The 17,132-nt window shown below is 50.8% G+C and overlaps 1 pseudogene across 1 annotated transcript in view; it reads right to left on the bottom strand.

Annotated features, from left to right (window-relative positions):
* Window positions 1–1,770: 1,770 nt before the first annotated feature.
* Window positions 1,771–17,132, bottom strand: part of LOC143673989 (cadherin-15-like) — a 28,475-nt pseudogene continuing 13,113 nt past the window's right edge. The window contains exons 3-9 of the transcript XR_013170811.1: window positions 6,496–6,594; window positions 5,939–6,124; window positions 5,000–5,254; window positions 4,508–4,650; window positions 4,225–4,423; window positions 3,879–4,006; window positions 1,771–3,716 (exon numbers count right to left, since the gene is read on the bottom strand). The product of XR_013170811.1 is annotated as a cadherin-15-like (transcript). The remainder of the gene's footprint in view (window positions 3,717–3,878; window positions 4,007–4,224; window positions 4,424–4,507; window positions 4,651–4,999; window positions 5,255–5,938; window positions 6,125–6,495; window positions 6,595–17,132) is intronic.

The raw sequence follows: 17,132 nt of genomic DNA, 5'->3' as shown, positions 1-17,132 counted from the left end.
TTCCCCAGGGTGGCCTGCCAGCCGCGGATGCATGCAAGGGAGGGCGGCAGTCAGGGTGGTGCCCTCCCAGGACCCGCGCAGCCACAAGGAAACAGCCCCCCAAAAGGGCTGGACAACGTGTGCCGCACGGCTGCTGTAACAACAGCTTTCATAAACATTAAGGAACAGTCCCAGCCTTTGGCGCATCAACTGTCCCTGTCCCACAGAAGGCGTGATGTCGAATTGCTGCTTTCCTTCCGCCTCCCGGCTGGGTCCAGAAACTGCAGAGGCCCCGGGAGGCTGCACGCTGTGCTCGCAGGTGCACCTCTGTGCGGCCCCAGGGCCCACTTGGGCTGCCCTGAAATCCGCCCCCAAAGCACCCTGAGAATCCTGGCACATCAGCAGGGGGTGGGAAATTCCTCAAATCAAGACTCCTAGGCTATTTTCAGATTTTCCTAAAAACCAACATAAAGAATTCTGTTCTTCAGGCAAAAGCCACATTTAGCTAAGCTAATGAGACTAGCCAGGCTGAGCTGGCAATCTGGGCTCAGAGGCTGAGCTGGCAATCTGGGCTCAGAGGCTCCTCTCCCTTAAGTGCGCTTGTGCCAGGGCAGGGACCATTCGGTGGGTCTGGGCTGCCTGCTGTGAATGGGTGCACGGCTGGGGGTGGTCTGGGGGCCCCGCCTGCACTTGGGGCTGGTCTCTGCTGCTTCGCAGTCCCCACTCACCCGCACGTCCAGAGTCTCTGCTGCAAGTTACACCCCTATCTGCACCCACACTCCCCAGAGCCACCCGCCCCTCCACTGAAGTCCCTTGTTGAAAAACGAAAGGTGTAGTAGCGCCTCCAACATCAGGAAGTGAGCCTGTAGTTTTTCCCCCAGTCTACCCGTTGTTTCTTGGTGAGTGGCGTATGCTGAGGGCTGGGGAGGGGAAGGCCAAGAGGCAGGGGCCTTGCTGGGCAGGTCGGGCGGGTGAGGGGTCTCCTCTGCAAGCAAGGCAGAGGCACACTCACCCCCAGGGTGGCTCAGGCAGTGTCCAGGCAGCCCATGGGATGTGCCATCAGTGCTACTCGAGGCTGGTCATGGAGGTAGGCTTGGGGTGTTGCTCAGCATGCCAGGAGGCCTGGCCTTAGGGCCACAGGGCCCCAGAGGAGGGAGGGGGCACAGCAAGCAGTCTGATGGACCAGAAAGACCAGGCAAAAGGCAAGGTGGCTGCCGTGGCCGGGAGGCGGGGCTGAGGCCTGACATGGATGTGTGACGGGAGTAGTATTGTGGAAGGGTCTCCAGAGGGCTGAACCGGCAGCAGCCAGGCTGGGGTAGCCCGGCCCAGGGACAGGAAGGTGCCCTGTAGAGGCAGGGACCGGCTCAGGGGGAAGTGGAGGTGCTGTGTGTGCAGAGGCAGGAGTCTCCACAGGAGCCAAAAAGGAAAGGAAAGGAGGGCTGTGGGAGACTGCCAGGGCCCATCCTGGCCATCTGCACTGCTGCCCTTGCACTGCCCTGCCCTGCCTGGCTCCCATGCTCACAGCACCCACCTCCCCCTAAGCAGCAGATTCTGCCCATCCGAGCCCTATCTCGCCTGGCACTCGTGGCCCAATAGTCTGATGAATAAACACATGAATGTGAGAAGGAACAGGCCACAGGCTCAGCTCGTGGGTCAAGTCCAAACCTGGTCCCTCTGAGTTGGGGGTCTGTCCCTGCTGTGGTCTGGGTGGGTGCAGCTGCCCTGGGGAAGGAGCAGTGGTGACAGTGCCTGCCCATGCACTGGCAGCTGGGTTCATGACTTGGGCGTGCTTCTTTGGGTATCACGGGGCTGGTCCTACTGCGTGGAAACCGGGGCCCCAGGCAACCCCACCAAAAGCTAGACTACAGGTTAGTGTCTAATTGCCACAAGACGTGAAGCTTTCTGAATCATGGAGGCATTAGAACAAGGCAGGGAGCAGCATAGCACGGCCATTCTTAGAGCCAATGCGAGTGGAGTACGTGCTGACTCGGCTCTGTCTGGAGCCCAGCACGACAGCTCCGAGACAGTTTCAAGGAGTCAGTGACAGTCACCCCCTCCTGCTAGGCCAGACCCCTAATGCTCAGTGTCCCTTAACTCCTGGTAGGAACTCTGGGTGGCTCCCTGTGGCAGCCAACACTGAGGGGTGAGGCCAGGTGCAAACCCCTTTCTGCTCAACTGGCTGTCCTCCCAGCCTCTTCTTCCTGGGGGTCAAAAGGAGCTGCCCCAGCCCCTGAGGGCTCCCATGAGGAGCAGAGTGGACACGCGCACCAGCCATTCGATACAATGCGCCCATCTGCAGCCCTCCTGTGCAGTGCCCGTGTCTCTGTGAGCTCACTGGAGGAGCCCCAAGTGGTCATATCAAGCCAGGCTCCCCAGCAGGGCATGGCTGTGCCCAGAGGCAGCGTGATGCCTGGTCAGGTCAGCAGCCACATCAAGGCTACCGAGGCCCCATCTCCCAGCCCATCCTTCCAGCACGGAGCGGCCCACGAGGGCTTGGAAAAAATGCTGGGCCCATCTCCTGGCCCACCTCACAGCCCTTGGTGCCAAGCCATTCCAGGCACAGCGGGGCAGAGAAAACGCTGAGGCCTGCAAGGGCGTGCTCGTCTAGCCACCCACAGGGTCAGGACAGCCCTGGGCAGTCTGCACCCCAAGTGGTTGTGACCTGGCACATCATGGCCCTCTGTCCTCCTGTCCTCTTGTCTGCCCCCTGCCAAGTCTAATGACCCACGTCCCAGCATGTGGCCCTTGCTTGGTGTCCTGCTTCCTCGAGGAGGCACAAGGTCCCAGGGCAGAGCCTGGCATGAGAGGCCGAGGGCAGTGGGGCTCACTTGTTTGGCCAGTCAGGATGCTGCATTCCTTGGGGCTGTGACCACAGACACTGTCCCTGAAGCAGGGTGTGCACCCTGAGGGCTGCCTGCATCCTACGGCCCCTCCATCTGGGGACCCCCAGGCCCATGCCTGAGGAAGCATCTGTCCTTCCTCCTCCATGTCCTTCCCTTTCTTGTTTGCTTTTCTGGCTGAGTATCTACTCAGAGGGCCCCGGGTGTGACTGGACACTCCTTGGGAGAAGGACTGAGGGGACAGGCCAGGGGATTGAGTAGGACTTGGGGGCAGCCTGCTGAGGGAGGGGGAAGGGCAGCCCCAGTAGCACTGTCTCCACCACAGCCTAGCGTCCAGTCATAATGCTGCCCCTGGTGGGTGAGTGTTGAGACCCTGTGCCTCTGGCCATCTCCAGAAGCAGGTGCCTGAGCACAGGGCATGTCACCAGAGGCTCTGAACCATGCTTTTGTGCCCCTCTCACTCTCCAAAAGTTATTCTTCAGTAAAGCTGGTGAAAGAAAGGGGATCCTCAACACAGGCTGGTGTAGAACCCTAAGTCTTCCAGCTGCCTAGGGCAGTGCAGAAGATGCCAGAACCACTCTACAGGGGCCCCAGAGACAGAGGTGGCCCCACAGGCTGTGCTGGTGCCCCAAACATGCACCCTCAGCTGCCTGTGTCCACCAGAGCCCTGGCTGGGTGCCCAGTAGCTGTCAGCTGGGGGTCCGGGGTGGTGGGCTCCCAGGAGCACCTACCTCACAGATGAAGTCAGTGATGTTGGGGGCTGCTGGGCAACTCTCGGGGTGGCTGCGGGGGGCTGTGGCTGAACGGGGCGTCACAGCGCAGGGGTGGCCGCCCCAGAGGGACACCTGGGGCCCTCATCCCTGTCGGGTGGCGCAGCTGGTTTATGTCATAGGCGTGCTGCAGGGAGAGAGAGGAGCAAACGCTGGACCACAGGCGGGGGCCCCATGCTGAGTCTCTGGGCAGCCCGAATGGGCTCCAGGAAAGGACTGGCCCGGAGCTCCTGGCCAGCTCGAGGCAGCCCTTCCTCAGACTCAGCACCCACGCCACCCTGCTTCTCACCTGGTCTTCCTCCCCATCCCTCTGCTCGTGGAGGTCCAGGACGTTGTCCCATGGGTCGTCCAGTGGCCAATGCGATGAGAAGAGCCCCGAGGCTGAGGTACGGTGTTGGCGGGCAGGCAGGTGCCATCCTGGGCGCACCGACACAGGTCATGTTCAGGGGTTGCTCGCGCTGCTGGGGCGGCTGTCCTGAGTCGCGGAACAGCAGGCCGAGGCGGTGCAGCCCCTTGACAACCCAGAGCCGTGGCCGCAGCTGCGCGTGGCTCACTGCGGGGGGCGCCGTCAGCGGACGGTCTGCCCCACGCCGCCCCCTCGGGCAGGTCCCCGGATCCCCGGCCTCTCCGTTAACCTGAGTGACGGTCCAGTTGCGGGCGAGCTCAGGGACCCCGGGGCTCAGCTGGAAGTGGAAGGGGGCCGCGTGCGGGGGCAGGTCCTCGTTCGTGGCCCGGAGCAGGAGGCTGCCGGCTGGCGGGCTCAGCATGGGCGCGTGGTCGTTCACCTTCAGGATCTCCATGGGCAGGGTGCCGGTGGCCTGCGCGGTGGGGAGGCTGCGGGCAGGGGCACCGGCTGGGTTCGGCATGCCCCACCCTGAGGGGGTGCCCCGGCGGCGCCCCATCCGCGCGGCCACTCACCGTCATCGCTGGCCAGGATGATGGCCCAGTACCAGCTGCTCCTGAGGAAGGGGGAGGCAGGGCTGAGCACGTGCAGCATCTGGATCCAGCCCGTGGCTCGGGCCACCTGCAGCCAGTCCTCGGGGTTGTAGTCCTTGGAGTGGCTGGGGGCGGGTGGTGCAGCCCTGAGTCTCCCTCCACCCCGGCGTCTTCTGCAGCCCCCCAGGCTGACCCCCCTCCGCCCTCAGCTGGCGCTGGTACCCCTGGGGAGGTGGGGGTGGGGGGCGGCCAGGACCCCCATGTGGGTGCCCACGCAGCTCGGACAGTCTGGCTGGTAGGAACTGACTGGCCAAGGTGGCCCCTGTGGACGGAGCCCGTCCTGCTCCGGGGTTCCACGGCACTCCACATGCCCCCCACTGCCCAGGCACCAGGGTCCCGGGCCTGGCCGGGAAGGAGGGGTGCGGCCATCTGCGCCCCCCACCACCTTGCCCCAACAAACGCAGGTGCCCCCACCTGAGCCCCTGCAGGTGTTGGGTGTCGGGGTCACGGGCAGAGAAGATGGCCACGTGGGTCCCCGGGGCCGCCCCCTCAGCCAGGCTGGTCTGAAGTGGGTTCTCCAGGAACTGGAGGGCCTCGTTGGCATCCTGCACCTGCACGCTGACCCGTAGCCTGGCCCCACTTGGCTTTCGGGGCGGCCACATGCAGCGGGGCCTCGTTCTGCACTGCCACGCAGAGCTGGTGGAGCGCGCAGCTCTCATGGGCCAGGGGCTGTGGGAAGAGCAGGGCTGATGGCGTCCACTTGGCACGCGGGCACCACCTCACCCCGGGGCAGGCCCAAGGTGGCCAAGGCCCAGGGCGACAGCTCCTGGACTTGTGCTGAGAGCCCTGCACTCCCTCCTTCCCCTTCTAACCTTGAAAAATAAAAAGTGTGCACAAAGGTAAAAATAATAGGACAGGTAGCCACTGCCCCAACCAAGTCTGCTGGGTGCCGCGAGGTCAGCTCCTGGGCGGGCGGCTGCACAGGTGCGCTGAGGCTCTGAGCAGTCACCAGCTCGCAGGTAGAGCCCAGCCTGCGCCCCAACCGCGCCTGCCCCCCGCCATCGCCAGGCCCATTCCCCACAGCAAATCCCTTTATGTGTGTGTACTTATGTGTCCATGTGCGTCTGCGCATGTGTGTGTACACATGCACACACAGCAGTCCCTGGCTGTGCCTTGGGCCAAGCCCTGCTTGCAGAGGTGTGCGGCATGGCCCACCTATGTCAATTCCACCTGGCAACACATGCAGAGTGGTGGGGGGAGCAGGTCTTGGGGCTGCACCTTCTCCCCCCTCCTGAGGTCACACCCAGAATCTGCACCCCTGAGTCCTTTCCTCGGGTCATTGCTGGCAACCCAGAAATGGGGGTCCCTACCAGCCCCTGCCCTCCACACCACAGACGATGGGGTGCCCCCCACCTTTACCACAGACAGGATGCCCGCATTGGTCCCGGGGTCTGTGCGGATGGTGAAGTGGCCATTGGGGTCACCCTCCAGGATGGAGAAGCTGGCCACTGAGTTGGGGGAGCCTGGCAGGTCCGCATCCTGCACCTTGAGCCAGCCCACGTCCACGCCACTCATAGCCTCCACTGCCTCCAAGAAAAACTGAGGAAGGCACCCTGGTTACCTGCAGGATTACAGAGTGGAGGCCTCCCACAGCCTGGGTGCCAGGGGTCACTCACCTCGGTCCGGATCCCCTTCTCCCAGCTCCCCTTGCACCCCCATGCTGCAGGGAAGACGCCCTAACTGCTTCCTCATATTCTCCACACCTCCGGGCAGCCCTATGAGCCCCTGTGTATGCAGATTCTGGGGCGCCCCCTGCTCCTGGGGGGCAGGGCACCCAACCCCACAGCAGGGGCCTGGGGAAGACCAGCCCCTGCTCGCGGCCCCCAGGGCTCCCAGGCACCCCTCTAGTCTCTCGACGTTGGCCCCACACTGGGACTCTGCGCCTCCCCCAGGGCAGCCCTGGGGGTCACCTTGTCCCTGGTGAACTCAGGAATGTGGTCATTGATGTCATCAAGGGTGATAAGGGCAGAGACCGTGGCAGTGAGGCTGTCCCCAGACATGTTGGCCACCTGCAGGGTCAGGTTGTACACAGTGACCACCTGGGGGACAGGTGGTGGCATGAGAGGGCGCTAGGGGCCCTACAGAATACGGGGGTCAGTCCCTCCAGGGCAGCCCTGCAAGCGTCCTGAGGCCCCCAAGTCTGAGCATCCCTGAGCAACAGGGTAAGAGGAAGAGAAAGTGCCAGGACATTAGTAGGAACTGGCCCCAGCGTGAAGGTGACATCTAAACAGAGATATCAGGGAGAAAGCCATGTGGACGTTTGGGGGAAGGAAATTCCTGGCAAACAGAACAGTAAGTTCAACAGTCCATAGGCAAAAGTCTGACAGGCATGTTTGAAGAGGCTCATGTGATTGAATTTGAGTAAGGAAAGAGGATAGGAGCAGAAGTTGAAGGCACTGGTACCAGGTCTCATCTACCAGGGTGCCATGAGAATACCAGCTTTAATCTGAGTGATATGGAAAACTATTTGTGGGTTTTAGGCAGAGAAGTAACTCAGTTTTGAATTACCGAGAAGTAATTCTGGCTGCTGGGTTGCACAAAGACTGTGGGGTGCTAGGAATTGGGAATAAGGAAGCTAACATTAGGCAGGAGAGGATGGAGGACTGACCAGGGCCACAGCAGCACTGATGATCAGAAGTGATTTGAGGTATGTTTTGCGAGTAAAGAAAGCAGGTTGTGATGATGATTTGATGATAGGTTAGATGCACGTAGAATAGATGCCACCAAGGTTTTTGACCAGAGCAACAAACCAGAAGGATGGAACTGAGTAAAAAGAGGAAAAATGCTGGGAGAACAAATTTGGGGCTAGACAAAGGAAATCAGGAATTCAGTTTTACACAAGCTCAGTTTCTTGGTGCCTATTGGATGTTCAGAATAGGCTACTGGATAAAGAAGTCAGGAAACCAGGTTTAAATCATTCTAACATGTATCAATTGTTGAAGAATAGGGTGCTATTTAAACTTTAACTGTCATTTACCTAGCTATAAAATAGAGATAATGCTACCATGTGCATGAAATAAAATGGCAATATGACAAATATTTTAACAAGTAGTTGAGACATAGCAGATGTTTGATAAAAACGAGCTCCCAGCTCTTCACATTCACATCTTCATTTAATAAATACTGAAACTGTTACTAAACATAAGGAACTAAAGGGATACAACAATTAATTAGAAATCACCGTTTCTGAAGACACTTCCTATGCAGAATGCGACATGAATAGACATGTGAATAACTATATAAAAAAGTGTTAAGGGCTGTCATGGTTAGGGACAGGTGTCAACTTGGCCAAGTTGTGGTACCTGTTCATCTGATTGGGCAAGCACTGGCCTGTCTGTTGCAATGAGGACATTTCATAGGATTAGGTCATGATCACATCAGCTACATCCACAGCTGATTCCATTTGTAATCAGCCAAGGGGGAGTGTCTTCTGCAATTAGTGATGCTAAATCCAATCATGGGAAGCCTTTTAAGGAGGACTCAGAGGAGACAGGTTTCCATTCCTGCTTTGGCTGGTGAGCCTCTCCTGGGGAGTTCATCCAGGCCATCCATCAGAGTCATCGGCTTCGCAGCTTGCCCTGTGGATTTTGGACTCTGCGTTCCTACGGTCACGTGAGACACTTTCATAAATTTTGTATTTGCAAGTGTTCCCTGTTGATTCTGTTTCTCTAGAGAACCCTAACTAATACATCTTGGTACCAGGAGTGGTTCTTAAGGAACAGAATCTTAAAAATGGGTTTTTATGAATGGTTTTCTACTCTGACTGGATTCAGAGACACTAAGAACTCTGATTCCCGTAATCAGAATGACACTGCCAATCCATGGACTGAGTTGGCAAAGGAGATAGTCAAAATATCATCATTCGATTCTCCTAATGCTTCGCTTGTATGAAGCCAGACTCTGGGGGATAATGTTTTTGACACCTTTACAGAGTTTTGCAGAAATAAGAGTTATAGAGATGTTGGTTGGTTGTTGTTAGATACACTGTCTACATTAAAGGGTGAAAGGGATGGGCTTAAGGCTTCAAAGGAGAAGCTTAAGCACCGTCTGAAAGATGTAGAGGTTTCTATGAGTATCCTGAAGGAAAATCTTATCTCCTGTAGCCGTAGACTTGAGATCTCTGAAAATCAGACTCAGAATCTTATTGTTAGAGTAGCAACTTGACAACGTAAACTGAAATCTCAGTCTTGTATGGTGTCTGCCGTTAAAGTGAGGGCATTGATTGGAAAGGAGTGGGACCCTGAAACATGGGATGGTGACATATGGATTGATAATGATGTTGGGGGTGAGGTTGAAACCCTAGACCATGCTGAGCCTTCTTTAGATAACCCTGTAATAGTCTGCCCTGAGGACATAGCCGCCCCACCTCCAGCCTGCCTTGAGGAATTGGCCACCCAACCTCCTCCTGAAGGGATTAGCCCTAGAGTTATTAATCCTGTTTCACCAGATGAAACTGCAAATGAAAGCCCTGAAGCAAATGACTTGGAAGATATTTCTAATTCTTTTCATGACCCACCCCCACCACCCCTCATTTCTTCTAGACTTATAACTAGACTAAAGTCCCAACAGGCCCCTAAAGGTGAGGTACAAAGTATCACACATGAGGAGGTACGTTATACTCCAAAAGAACTGTGTGAGTTTTTCAATTTATATAGACAGAAATCAGGGGAATATGTGTGGCAATGGATTTTAAGAGTGTGGGATAATGGTGGGAGGAATATAAGGCTGGATCAAGCTGAATTTATTGATATGGGCCCACTAAGCAGAGATTCTGCATTCAATGTTATAGCTCGAGCAGTTAGAAAAGGTGTTAACAGCTTGTTTGGGTGGTTGGTTGAAACATTACCTGAGGTTGAAATGCCAGAACTGCCCTGGTATAATGTAGATGAGGGGATCCAGAGGCTTAGAGAGATTGGGATGTTAGAGTGGATTTATCATGCAAAGCCTGCTCTTACACCCCAGGAATGTCCAGAGGATGCACCTTTTACCAGAACAGTGAGAAATAAGTTTGTGAGACTAGCACCATCATCCCTCAAGAGCTCTGTGGTTGCACTTCTCTGTAGGTCAGATATTACTGTAGGAACTGCTGTCACTGAGCTGGCATCCTTAAACACAAGGGGGATGACAGGATCCTGAGTTGGCAGAAGCCAGGTGGCAGCACTTAATCACCAAAGACAGGGTAGACGCGGCTATTATAACAGACAACAAACTCAAAGGAGGCACCAAAATTATATGACACGCAGAGATTTGTGGCATTGGCTAGTAAATCATGGGGTGCCTAGAAATACAATAGAAGGGCAGTCTACTAAATTCTTGTTGGAGCTGTATAAACAAAAGAGTTCTAGGTCAAGGGAACAGAAGTCTAACCTGAATTACAAAAACACAGAGTCAAGGCCCCTTAATCAATTTCCAGACTTGAAACAGTTTACAGACCCTGAGCCCCTTGAATGAAGGGGAGGCCAGGTCCCTATGGGGGAGAAACCTCTTACACTGCCACAAATTTATACTGTTAACCTTCCTCTAAGTCTTCTCCAAGGAGACCGACGGCCTTTTACCAGGGTAACTGTGCATTGGGGAAAAGGAAATGATCAGATATTTTGGGGATTATTAGACACCGGTTCAGAAGTGACATTAATTCCAGGGGACCCAAAACGTCACTCTGGACCACCAGTCAGAGTGGGGGCTTATGGAGGCCAGGTGATCAATGGAGTTTTAGCTCAGGTCCGTCTCACAGTGGGTCCAGTGGGCCCCCGGACCCATCCTGTAGTTATTTCCCCAGTTCCGGAATGTATAATTGGCCCAGTTCCGGAATGTATAATTGGCATAGACATACTGAGCAACTGGCAGAATCCCCACGTTGGTTCTCTTAACTCGTGCAGTGAGGGCTATTATGGTGGGAAAGGCCAAGTGGAAGCCACTAGAACTGCCCCTACCAAGCAAAATAGTAAATCAAAAGCAATATCGTATTCCTGGAGAGAAGACCAGCAGAGACCATCTTGTGCCTTCCACATAAGAAAGAACCTCAGTGGAAAGTTAGCTGCCTTTCCTCTGAAGAACCAACAAAATAAATCCCCTTTTATTAAAAGCCAATCTGTCTCTGGTGTGTTGCATTCCAGCAGCTAGTAAACTAGAACAAGGGCCAAATGAGCTATTCAAAGAAATGTGTAGAGATGGGAGACAACTTCACACTGAGAGAATTAAGGGGAAAACATCTCAAATAAAAGAGTCACTTATCTGATCCTTAAAGACTGGGGAGCCTTGGGCCTGTAGATACGGTTGGGAAGGGAATTCCATGTAGAGGGAATAGCATGACCAAAGGTACAAATTGAAGAGAGTAGTTATATACGGCTGCAGTGTTAGACTACTGAAGAAGAAAGAATAGAGGAGACAAGGCTGAAAAGCTAGACAGAAGGCCAGGATAAAGGAAATATATATTTTTAGAACATTAAGAAAACACTGCACATTTCTGATAAATTTCATTATACCACACTGCTTTGAAAACATGCATGTAATCAAAGGAAAAGGCCTGGGTAGGGAGAGGAAGAGACAACTCAAACTATGTAACAGATCCATGTCTATTTAATCTCCATAGCCTGAACTACATTAGTAGTAGTAGCTAGAAACAATGGTTCTTCTAACCAAATGTAGGTCAAGATACTGGAGGCATTCCCACAGAAAGAAATAAGATAAATGGAACTCCAATGTTTAGAGGGCAGGTGAATAATTTACATCAGCCCTATTTACAACATAGCTCTTAGGCACAATGTGAGAGAAGGATTATAAAGAGCAGTAAGGGACTTTCCATGACTCATTTCATAGAACACAAAATGATGCCTAAAATTAGACTCCTGACTTGAATAAGGTCTTCCAAAAAGGCATGAGAAAAATGACATTCACATCTGTAGCTTATAGACTCAATGGTCTATCAGTTCTTTTTTAACTTTTTTTTATTTGGTCTATCACTTTTTATGCTTGTAAAGAGTACCACTTACAAAGTACCTAACTCAGCCTCTAAGTATACGGGAAAATGTGCAGCATATACTCAAAAGTCCTTAGCCAAATGAACACATTTGAGTAACTAGTAACACAAAAATTACTGAATAATAAAAGTAATAAAATATTTAGTATTACCTGGTGAATTAAAAAAAATCCATTCTGGTATATATCCATAATTGGAATGGAAAATCATTTCACATCTATCTTTCTTCCTTTTTTTTTTTTGGTAGATACAGTAAGCTACCTCTTAGGCACCACAAAAATCAACTTTTTTTAATCAGGATTTATTATCTCCCTGCCAAAATATCTGTCAATGCTTTCATCTAAAATGTATTTATTTATATATATGAGGTAAAAATTTAATTTTTTATTTCTGAATGTCCCAATTTTCCTAAATACCCATTTATTAAATACTCAATTCAGGCTTTCCCCCAGTGATCAATAAGTCCTACCATTAGTATTCTGTATATTTATTTCCCAGAGATCCCTGGCTGTTTCAAGGTCCCCTATTCTGGTTCCCTTAGTTTTTCTAATTCTGTGTCACTACCATAGTATTTTAATGTCTACTGCTTTACAGACAGTATATTTTATGTTGAATTCATTATTCTCAAATATATGTTGTTCCAGAGAAACTATTCAATGAAATTATCCTCAATCCCCTCAAAAACCCAAATAATCCCCTCAAAACTCCAAATAATAAAGCCTGGCTGTAAAAGAACCTGTCCAATCTCAACTGGGCCTTCCACACTGATAAAGTCCTGCCCCTCTGCTCGCGCAGCTCCTGACCTTGCTCGTCCCATTTTAACAACTTCCCCTTCAGTGCTGTCACCTGGCAGGTGGCAGGCCCATCACCCCTGGTTCTCCAAGAGGGCCTGGTGGGATGGTGGGCTCAGGCGTGGCTTGCCCAGACTGAGGGGCTCACATCTAGGCACAGTGCATGTCCTTGGGCCAGCCCGTCTTGTTTTCCTGCCATGTACCCTTCACATGCCCACTGTCCATGGCTGTCCACGTGGGGACCCCGCGGCCCTCCCCCCAGTCAGGGATGTGGCATGTGCTCAGAAACGCCCGCACTCACCCAGCTGAGACGCTAGGTCAGGTGAGGTAGGGCCCTTCCCCTGAGGCTTTTACAGGATTTATATACATTTCTTTACCTTCAAAATAACTTCTCAAAGCATACATTAAATCGTCAGCACACACATGAGAAAGACTAAGGCCCAGAGAAAGTTGAGCAAATCTCTACTGGTCACATGGTCACATGGCTCATAAGAGGCAGAGCCCGTGTGGACACCCAGGTCTCCTGTGATGGTAGGTTCTGGGGTCAACCTGGCCAGGCGATGGTGCTCAGCTGTCTGGTCAGGCAAGCACTGGCCTGGCCTGGCCGCTGGATAATCGTGGCTGGTTGAGTAACCAGGGGCTGGTTTCTGACGTCATCAGTCAGCTAACTGCAGCTGCGGCTGATGACACACCTGTGCCAAGTGGGCTTACCTCCTGCAGACAAGCTGATCCAAAAAGGTGGATGTGACTCAACTGACTTTGAAGGAGAAGAGAGAATTTTCACTGCTTCTCTAGCCAACGAGCCTCTCCCGTGGAGTTTGTCCAGACCCTTCACCAGAGCCGCCAGCTTCACAGCCTGCCCTGCGGATTCTAGACTCTTGCATGCCCACAGTTGTGTGAGACCCTTTATAAATCTCATACTTATAGATCTCTCCTGTTGGTTTTGATTCTCTAGAGAGCTCTGATGAACACCTCCCCACCCCAAATGACGCCTCTCCATTTATACTCATTCGCAGCACGTCGCTTCCCTCACGCTCCCTCAATCCTTTATAAATGAGACCAAAACTTATTACATCTGTTAATAGCAGCTTTGCTTTCCTTCCCTAAGTCACTACCCTAACCACCCCTTTGTCCCTCACGTCTGGTGGATCGATAAAGAGCTTCTAACCTGGTGTCCCTCAGCCCAGCCCTTCCTTACTCAATCATACACTCTTAATTGCCACCCTTCTCTGATGTTAGCATCAAATTGTTTTTATTCTATGAGAAAAGACTGATGACTTTCACGTATTGGATAAATATAACATGAAGTACCTCATCTACCCATCAATCCGTCAATATTAAATTCAACTTCAACTTCTATGCCTTTTAGCTAGAACTTCATCCTCAAGCCTTCTTTTTAAAAAATAATTTATGGACTTCCAATCTGAAGAACACTAGATGCTCCCATGTGTTTGACAATTCTGTATCCCTATAACTATGGAAAGGACCAAACAAAAGAAGCTAAAGCTTTAAGGATAAAATATATATATCTGTGTTGAAAATATGGGAGGTTTCCCTTAAAAGGATAGAAAATTTTAGAAAATTCTATAAGATATGGTCCATGATATATCTGATTAAGAGATATATTGACCATAATTCAAATCAAGCAACAGAAGGTCAAAGAAATTGCCATGCCCAGAGAGTTCCATTCAGTCCATACATAAACTATAGTGATAATGAAAATATTTTTCTGGATCAAGAAGGAAATAAGGCAAACCACCATGGGCTGCCTCACCAGGGGCAGAGAGAAATAACAGTGAGTTAAACCGGACATGGGCACAATAGGCAAACAAAGCAGAAGCTGAGGTTATCCTGGGGTACATACTGGTGCCAATACTAAAAAACCAGGATACTAAGCCTTGACTGTGGCTCAAGGTGGGGGCCCAGGATCTGGAACCCCAACCTTAGGCTGGGACCTTCATGGTTAGTGACAGCACTGGCACTCAGCAGAACCAGAGTCACATCCTCTCTAAAGGAAAATACTTCCAATTAAAAATCTCAGGAGCCACACATTCAATTAAACATGACACTATCAAATTTAATCATTCATTACACTGAAATTCATTACAAATTCATATTCTTTACATTTAATTAAATATGAGATTGCCATTAAAAGTGTTCAAGCATATAAGGAAATAGTACACCGTGTATTAATCAAAAAAATAAAACATAAGCAATGTATTTAGACCCCTAATAACTTCCAATTGCAGAATTACCAGATATGAAGTATAAAATAATTACAAATAATAAATTGAAAAGAATAAATAATAAATTCTAGAAAGGAAGTAGCCAAGAAGAAATAATTTCTAAAATGATAAGGCAGTTCAAAAGATAAAAAGATGAAAACTGTACTCATTGAAATTAGAAGCATTCTAGAGGTGCAAACTAGCAGCTTAGACAGAGCTGAAGAGAGAGTTAGGAGATACACAGAATGAAGCTGACAGAGAAAAGAAGATGCAATATGCAAAACAGAGATAAAGAGACACAAAGACTGTATGAGGAGATCTTAGAAAGACATATAGACACAATGAGAGAGAGGAAATATTCAAAAGCACAAGGGCTGAGGATTTTCCAGTGATGAAAAGTTTTAGAAAGAAAACGGCAGGTGTCCGTGCCTGCACGTACTGTGGTGAGAGAACACAACAGCATAACCAAAAAGACAACTCTACAACTCACAAGAGGAAAAGGGCGGGTGCTGACAGTGCTGGCCCCCCTCTACCAAGCCACAGGTTTCCTTCCAGGTCATGCAGACTCAGCATCGCAGCCACCCTGCAAAGCTACTCAGCATTTCAGATAGGCCAAGCAGAAAAACACAGAGAGAAAACATGGAAAATTTGCATTACCAAACCTAATTTAATGGATATACAGCAAAGATGATAAATAGTTGGATAGATAGACAGGTAGGAAGGAAGGGCAGAAAGAATAGGTATGTAAGGATTAAATATTTTTCTCAAGCACAAATGACACGTTTATCAAAATTGAAAATATTAAGACATGAAGCAAAAGTGGAGTCCCAATAAATTGAGAAATACATTGATTTTCACTTTTTTCTATATTCTCTGATTTTGGTACAATTAGATCAAGAAAATTATCAAAGAGATAAACTTTAAACTTCTCATGAAAACTGCCTAACACAAACAAATGCAGATGGAGTGGTATACGGCAGGCTCAGGGGGCTCACGCACCTTTCAAGTAGCTTCATCAATTATTCACCTAAAGACCAACCTTTCTTTCATCACCCCATTTGGGTTATTCTGAAGCAAGCACATCCATAAATATTTAAGTCTCTAACTCCATAAAAGAAGTACTATTCTAAAAAACAACAACTACAATACCATTATACCAGCTAAAACTAACAAAAATTCCTCAAATCATCAAGTATCCAGTCAGTGTTCAAATTTCCCTGATTATCTCATAACATGTTTTTTAATTTGATCAAATCAAGATCCAAATAATGAATATACATAATTGGTGGATTTATCTCTTAAATTCCAAGGATATACACTGCTAATATGCCATATGACTGGAAGTTTAAAACCACACTTCCAAAAAACTCATAGCTCACAGAAGAAATGATGATGGAACTTTAAACATGCTTATAACTCAATGAGGAGGAAAATACTAATATAGCAAACTTTTTGAAATGCAGTTAAAGCAATAATTTGTGGAAAATTTTATACTTATGAGGCTATATTAGAAGAAAGGGGAAAATTAATTATTTAAATATTCACTCTAAGAAGTCAATGAGAGAGAAAAGAATACAGGCAGAGAAAGTAAAAGGAAGGCCTAAAGGAAAGAGTGGCTCATCGAAATAGAGAAATAAATATAATGGGGGACACAGGTGGCCACGGCTGCGAAGTCACCCCAATGAAGCCGGGTCCATTTTCCTTCCTCCTGAATCTCTGGCCTGTGGCAGCTTTCACCAAGATGTGGGAAATGTGATGCTTTGCCATCACTGTACCTGCCTGGCATTAGAAGGACCTGGATGGGCAGCAGCTGCTGCGGGGTGGCCAGGGGGAGGGTGACTGCTGAGGGGCAGGGCCCAGGTCCTCCTCAGGCCACCCCCTGCTGTGGACCCCCACCCTGAGGCCAGGGGCTGAGCTCACTGTGGCTGGAGGCAGTGCAACTGCGGCCTCTGGAGCCCACGGGGCGGTGGACAGGCTCCACATGCAGTGATACAATTTAATTCTCTTGACTTCTGGGAAGATGGTGGTATAGGGGAGGCTGAGTTCACCCCACTCCATGGAACAATTGGAGAAATGATAGAAAAATGACTTGGGCTTCAGTCCAGGGCATGAGGGACCAGAGAAGGTCTATAGCAGGCAGGGAGGTCCTGGACAAAAAACTGAGAGATTGGGCCAGAGAGAACAGGGTGAGCAAGTGCATCACGACTCCACTCAGGATAAGTGGCAGCGCCCAGGCAAGTGTGGCTTTGAAAGGAGCGGGTGTCCCTGCACCCATCCCTCCTGGCTCTGCAGCTGGGGGGCTCCCGGAAGGCAGCAGATTGCTTTCCCTGCACAAGGGCAAGGTGCTGGGCCCCACCCTGAGACAGGCCGCCCTGTCTCGGTTTTGGCAGAGACCGGGGTGGGGGGCCTCCCCCTGGAAGGAGAGGGAGACACGGGAGACACCAGAGACCTCAGGAATGCACGGACAGAGAAGTGAGGACAGGGAAGTGCGCCAGCCCTGCGCCCCATGGCCGGCTGCACGCCCCACAGGCACATCCGGTTTGGCTGTGCTC

Source organism: Tamandua tetradactyla, chromosome 2, assembly GCF_023851605.1.
Source record: "Tamandua tetradactyla isolate mTamTet1 chromosome 2, mTamTet1.pri, whole genome shotgun sequence".
Classification (NCBI taxonomy): domain Eukaryota; kingdom Metazoa; phylum Chordata; class Mammalia; order Pilosa; family Myrmecophagidae; genus Tamandua; species Tamandua tetradactyla.
Note: the sequence above shows the minus strand (reverse complement) of the source record. Positions and strands in the feature narration are given on the sequence as shown.